Consider the following 5,608-nt stretch of genomic DNA (forward strand, 5'->3'; position numbering starts at 1 on the left):
GATACTGTAGATTTCAATGTCTTAGTTATGTTCAAAAGAATCATGACCCCAGAGGAAAATTAAACTGTTTGGTGAGGCACCACCAGTACAAATGCAGCAGAATCTGCACAAAAGAAAACAACCTAGGAAGAGATGTTAACTAAACTTCCCCACCCAAACCAGATGCTGGATATTTGCAAAAAGGAGCATTAGCTGAAACACTAAGCGCAGAAGGAAAGAAAATTAACTAGACACAACCCAAGTAAATTATTAATTCCTACAGATTTTAGTACCTGAAATTTAGCTATTGCTTCACTGAAAGTCATTACCTAATCCCTCGGTCTCTGCTAGCAAAACGACTCCATTAAATACTTTAGGGGGGTTATGTCACTCCTTTTCTTTTTCCAGTTAGGAATTGACCCAGCTGAGAAGTTGGATGCAAACTCTCCTATCATTCTTGAATTACAATAAGCCAACCTTGGTCTGTATTTTATGTCTCTCTCCAAAACAGAACGTCATGTTTTAATGTCTTCTGTCTGGATTCAGGTTCTGACTGGAACAATTATCCTGCCTCCCCTCACCAAGAAGCCTCTGCTTTTACTCTTTCTCACAAGCCTCCTTCAGAGGTTAAGGGCAGGGGGATGAGGAGAAAGGGCAGTCCCATTCCTTGCTTTGTGCACATAGTTTCTGCACAGACCATCGCCAGACTGTTCATTACTCTCCCCTCCTTTCAAAAGGATGAACCTGTAGATACTTAGTGTTTCTTTAACCAGTCTGGTTAGACACTTGTGCTTTTTATTTGTTAAGCCATGGGGGTCCTACATTTGAGGTGCACACTTATGCTAACACACATCCACGTTATAGAGAGAAGCACTATAATCTCTATTTTACAGCAGGGGAAGCAGAGCACAGAATGATTTAATAACTTGCTCATAGCCAAACAGCAGATTAATATCAGAGCTGAGGAGAGGACAGAGCATGTGACTCCCTCAAGCCCTACAGGCAGTTTTAGGGCTTCCCCTGGCCCCCAAATTATGTTCCACAAAAAAAGTAATTAAAAAAAAGTCTCAGAGATTATGGACAAAGGCAGATCAAGAATTTCTTGGGTCTTAGCCATGCACAAATGTTGAACTAGGGTCATCTTTGTGTCCATGATTAAGCACTGGTTTTAGTCAGTGACTTCCCTGTGTACACCGCTACCAAGCAGCTGGTAACACAGCTACGTGGGCACAGCATATGACAATACTCATAGCTGGCAGACGCTGTGCCATGGAAGAGCCCAACTTACATAAAGCTTGCATCAAAACACAGATTCAGCCCAAATGCACAGCAAGATCCTTGAGGCACCTCAGACTGCTTCCCAGCCTCCATGTGGATCACTCACTGCAGCTGAATTTCCCTCCACCACCAAAAGTGCCTTCACAGGGCAGCCAGTATCAGCAAAGCTATCACTCAGCCTGACATAAGTAAGTAAATACATACATGAATTTGGACTAACAGTTCCCAAGTCCTCTTCTAGGCACCAGAATCCCAATCACAAACCCACCTCAGGTCATCTTCAGCTTCTAATGAATTACAATTTGAATTTTCTCACACTTACCTCACCAGCACTCCAGTATGATCCCATCGTGCTCCCAGCTGCATACCAGTCAGATACGGATGTCACTTCAGCATTAGAGGCAACAGCTGGCAGTGACTCACGAAGCACCTCTGCAAACTTTAAGGAGGCACCTGCTGAGGAGCAAGTGTCTTAGCCATGCCCCACCTTCCTCATTGCCTGAAAGGGACAGTATGAAGAGAGAAGGGGAGGGATATTTGATAGCTAAGCACCAGAGGTGTGTGTTGGGGGAAGGCTGTACTCACCTAGGTGCCAAGTTATTAGCTGTTTAAGACAAGGGAGTGGTAACACACAGCACTTACATATGGATACCTATGAACTGGTAGCCTAAACAATGCACAGATCCGAGAAAATAATAGCAGCTACCTGTAGGCTGGAGGAAAACAGCTCTACAGCACCCTAATCGACAACCAAAAGTATTGTGGACAAAATAACTTTGAAAGGCCTTCTGTTTCAACAAAATTTTATTTATTTTCCTTTTCTTGGAGGTAGGGGGAGTTGAGCTGCGTGCTGGTAGATGTTTCCCCACTTTCATTCATATACTTGTCAGGTGGAGATACGTTTTCTTGCTTTCAGAACCCTTCCACAAACACAAAACTCCTGAGTAAACCAAGACAAAAGGAACAAATTCTTCTCCAAATTAGAGTATACATTGATTTATTCTAAATGCTAATGTCTAGATGTTTTAAACACAATGTCATCAAATTATGATATAAAAATGACACACAACTTTTCCACTTTCTGGCAGAAAACTGTGCAGCAGCAGATACACAGGCGAATAGCTCTTGCACAGGTCCCACTGCTAAAATGCCCAGATGTCTGATTTGAAATGACAACTTGAGAACTGCAGGAGGTGACACTATACACTCACAGTACCCATGACCTCTCTTCCCCTTCTACACACACATATTGAGAAAATGCACAATAAAGGCCTTACAACTTTTCACTGAATTAAAATTACTTTTGTCATCAATGATTTTATGATTAGAAATCTACCTCAGTACTCTCCTGATTGAAGATGTGAAGTGACACAAGGTAACATTTCCATTAACATTGCCATTGTTAACATGGCAAAAAAAGACCCCAAATCAGACAAGCAGCCTTGGCTATCGGTCCCAAAACTGAGAAACCTGGTCTGAAAGTGGCTAAACCTGGACTTCTTTGCTGGGTTCTGCGGAGGCTGAACCGATGTTTCCTGAGCTGGGAAATGTCTGACCTGGGGATGAAGGGCTATGGTAGCACCAAGACTATGGAAGATGATGTCTGCCCACAGGGGGGAAAAAAACCCACCAAACTCAACAAAACACAACACCAACTAAACAACACTGAGGAGTGTCTAGTTGAGATAGAGAAAGAGGTAGGAAATGGCTGGCTCCCCCCAAAACGGCTGAGAAACAACTGCTTCCTGAATAACTCCAGGAAAGAAAAAAGGAGGCCCAATCTCCAGGCCTCTATCACCTCACCTACCCAAGGGGAACTCTTACAGGAGTTTCCTCCACAGCAACTGCTGCAGATCATGGTGCTGGAGGGACCCTGTCCCAGACACAGGCAGGCAAGTGTCTCTGCTGGAATTGGACCTAGTAGTAGTCCCAGCACAGGCGTTAGGGACAAGACGTCTAGTGTGAATGTACAGCAAATAGAGAACCCAGTAACCCAAAACATTGTGTGAGTGTCTGAAAAACTTCTATCTCTGGTTTGGTTCATATTGTGTGAGATTTTAGGGCGCATCACAAATTCTGACAAGGGACATGCAGAAGGTGAAGCAGGCTGTAGGAGGGATCATCAGAGAACTGTTTCGCTTGTCTCAGAAATAGGTGTTTTCTGACCAGTCTGAGTCTGGTAAAACCAGGAAGGAGCAAGTGCTCACCATTTACTATCAAAAAGTCCACAGGTGAAGTCAAGCAGAGTATCTAATCCTGACCAAAAAAATCCTCAAAGAAGGCCAACAGCTGAAAAGTGAAACTGAACAGGAGTACCTCAATGACCCCACAGACTTTGCAAAGCTGATGCAATACCCAGATCTTTGCAATAACAGGAGACTCTGACAAACATGACAACACTCTCCCTGGTAGACGTTAGGGATTCAGTCACAATGCCCATTTTGACAGTTTGGGTACCTTATTTTAAGCTTATCAGTGGCTTCTCAGATAAAAGAGTGGACAGAATTTTAGAAGATAAGATTGAAATTGTCTATGTACCTTGTTGGTAAATTTCTGGAGAGAAAAGACTCTTCTATAGCTCTTGCCTCCTTTTAGGCCAGTCTACACAGGAGGTGAGTGACTCCTCTGAGTCTCATCCTGGCTGGCCTTTGACAAACCCCCAGCTGCCAACACCTGCCTGTGTTTCACAATGCTTCTATGGGACTGCGACCAAAAAGACAGCAAAAACCAACTTCTTAACCAGCTCCAGTTCTAGAAAAAACTATCTCTCTTTCTCCAGTAACTTGCCTCTGAGGAATAATTCAAACTAGAAACAGAAGCTACATGTCTCTTTGCTGGACCCTTTTTGGCCTTTAGTGTGTCTGAGTAGATTCCCTTCTCAAAACACCTGGGGTTTTGGTTTTGTTTCTTTTTAATCCAAACAGTTAATATTTTTTCATAACATCTGAAAAACTGTCTAAAGGGGCAAAAGATTTACTTACGAAATGTCTCATTAGCTGAAGAGGAAGAAATGTAAGGTATTTGTTCTGCTATATATGCACATTCAGGTATGTAATTATGGTTGATCAATGTCCATGCTTTGGTGGAAAAGACTCTTGCTTCTTGTGAATGACACATGATTGTTTCCTGCGCTACAAACTGGTCTCCTGTACAACTTGAAGAGGAGTGCTGCTTTTTGTTAATGGGTGGCTTATCAGGTCCTTTATCAGATGTGTGCAGACATCATCTAGTGCATTCCTAAGATGGACATTTCTTCTGTTCTTTGGCAACCACACTGGTGTTTGAGAGCCTTTATGGTTCTGTGCTATGTGTGTATAAATCAGCTTTTACCCCTCAGCAACTGCACTTCAATGTACTTATCAAATAACTAGCTACACTGTGACAATCATATAATCTTAATTTGTACTAGCATGCCTAGCAGCCGTATTTTACGTTTTATGGTTAACAACTGTGATGCAGTGAACAGAATATTGGTATTTTACTCCATTTCTCCAGTGTGATTCTGTGTGTGCAATTACCATACATCCTGCAATCCCCTTCACAGGCTGTTTCAGTAATATTTCAATTCACTACATTGAATGAGCTCCAGATGATGCTGAAGCAAAACTGTGTTTCAGGGAGACAACTGCCACACACACATGTGATTGGAGACAGAACACAGTTGATTTTGAGGAAATGGCAATGGTCCTTCAAAACAAATTCATAAGTTTGATTTAATTCATAAGAATAGATGTCATCAAAGACCTAAAAGACCACCATCCATGCATCTGTCATCCAACACATTTGAAAAATTAAATATCCTTCATAAGATAAATATATTTCATGACAGTTCACAACAAAAAAGCATCTGGGAAACAAAATTCTTAAAAGATAGAACACCATTTAATTAAATTTATTAAAACCAAGTAAAATTTATTTAAATTGATACTGCATGGTTACCACCTTCTGTGTGTGAAGAGGGCTTTATGGATTTGCTGCCAATGGTCCCAATGAAATGCCAGAATATTTTGCAGATGAAAAAATACTAGCGACTAGCCACTAACACAATAAGAGATTACCTAAAAGAGAGACCTAAAACTATTTCCCTATCACACATAGCTGAATCTTCACCTCTTGAGCATCACAGTGAGATGGTGTTAGCAACATAGACAGCTATTTTTGATATCACAACTCCTGATTAAAAAGCAACTACTGCTTAGTAAACCAAACCATGTGAAACAAATGCTTCAAGTTTTCTTTTTTGAGAAGGCTACTTATTTAGAAAGAGATGGTACCTGCCAAGAACAGTGAAGTAGATATTGCATTCAATATATAATTGATAAATACTTAGTAAGAGAGAGGAAAATGCTGT

Source organism: Strix uralensis, chromosome 4, assembly GCF_047716275.1.
Source record: "Strix uralensis isolate ZFMK-TIS-50842 chromosome 4, bStrUra1, whole genome shotgun sequence".
Classification (NCBI taxonomy): domain Eukaryota; kingdom Metazoa; phylum Chordata; class Aves; order Strigiformes; family Strigidae; genus Strix; species Strix uralensis.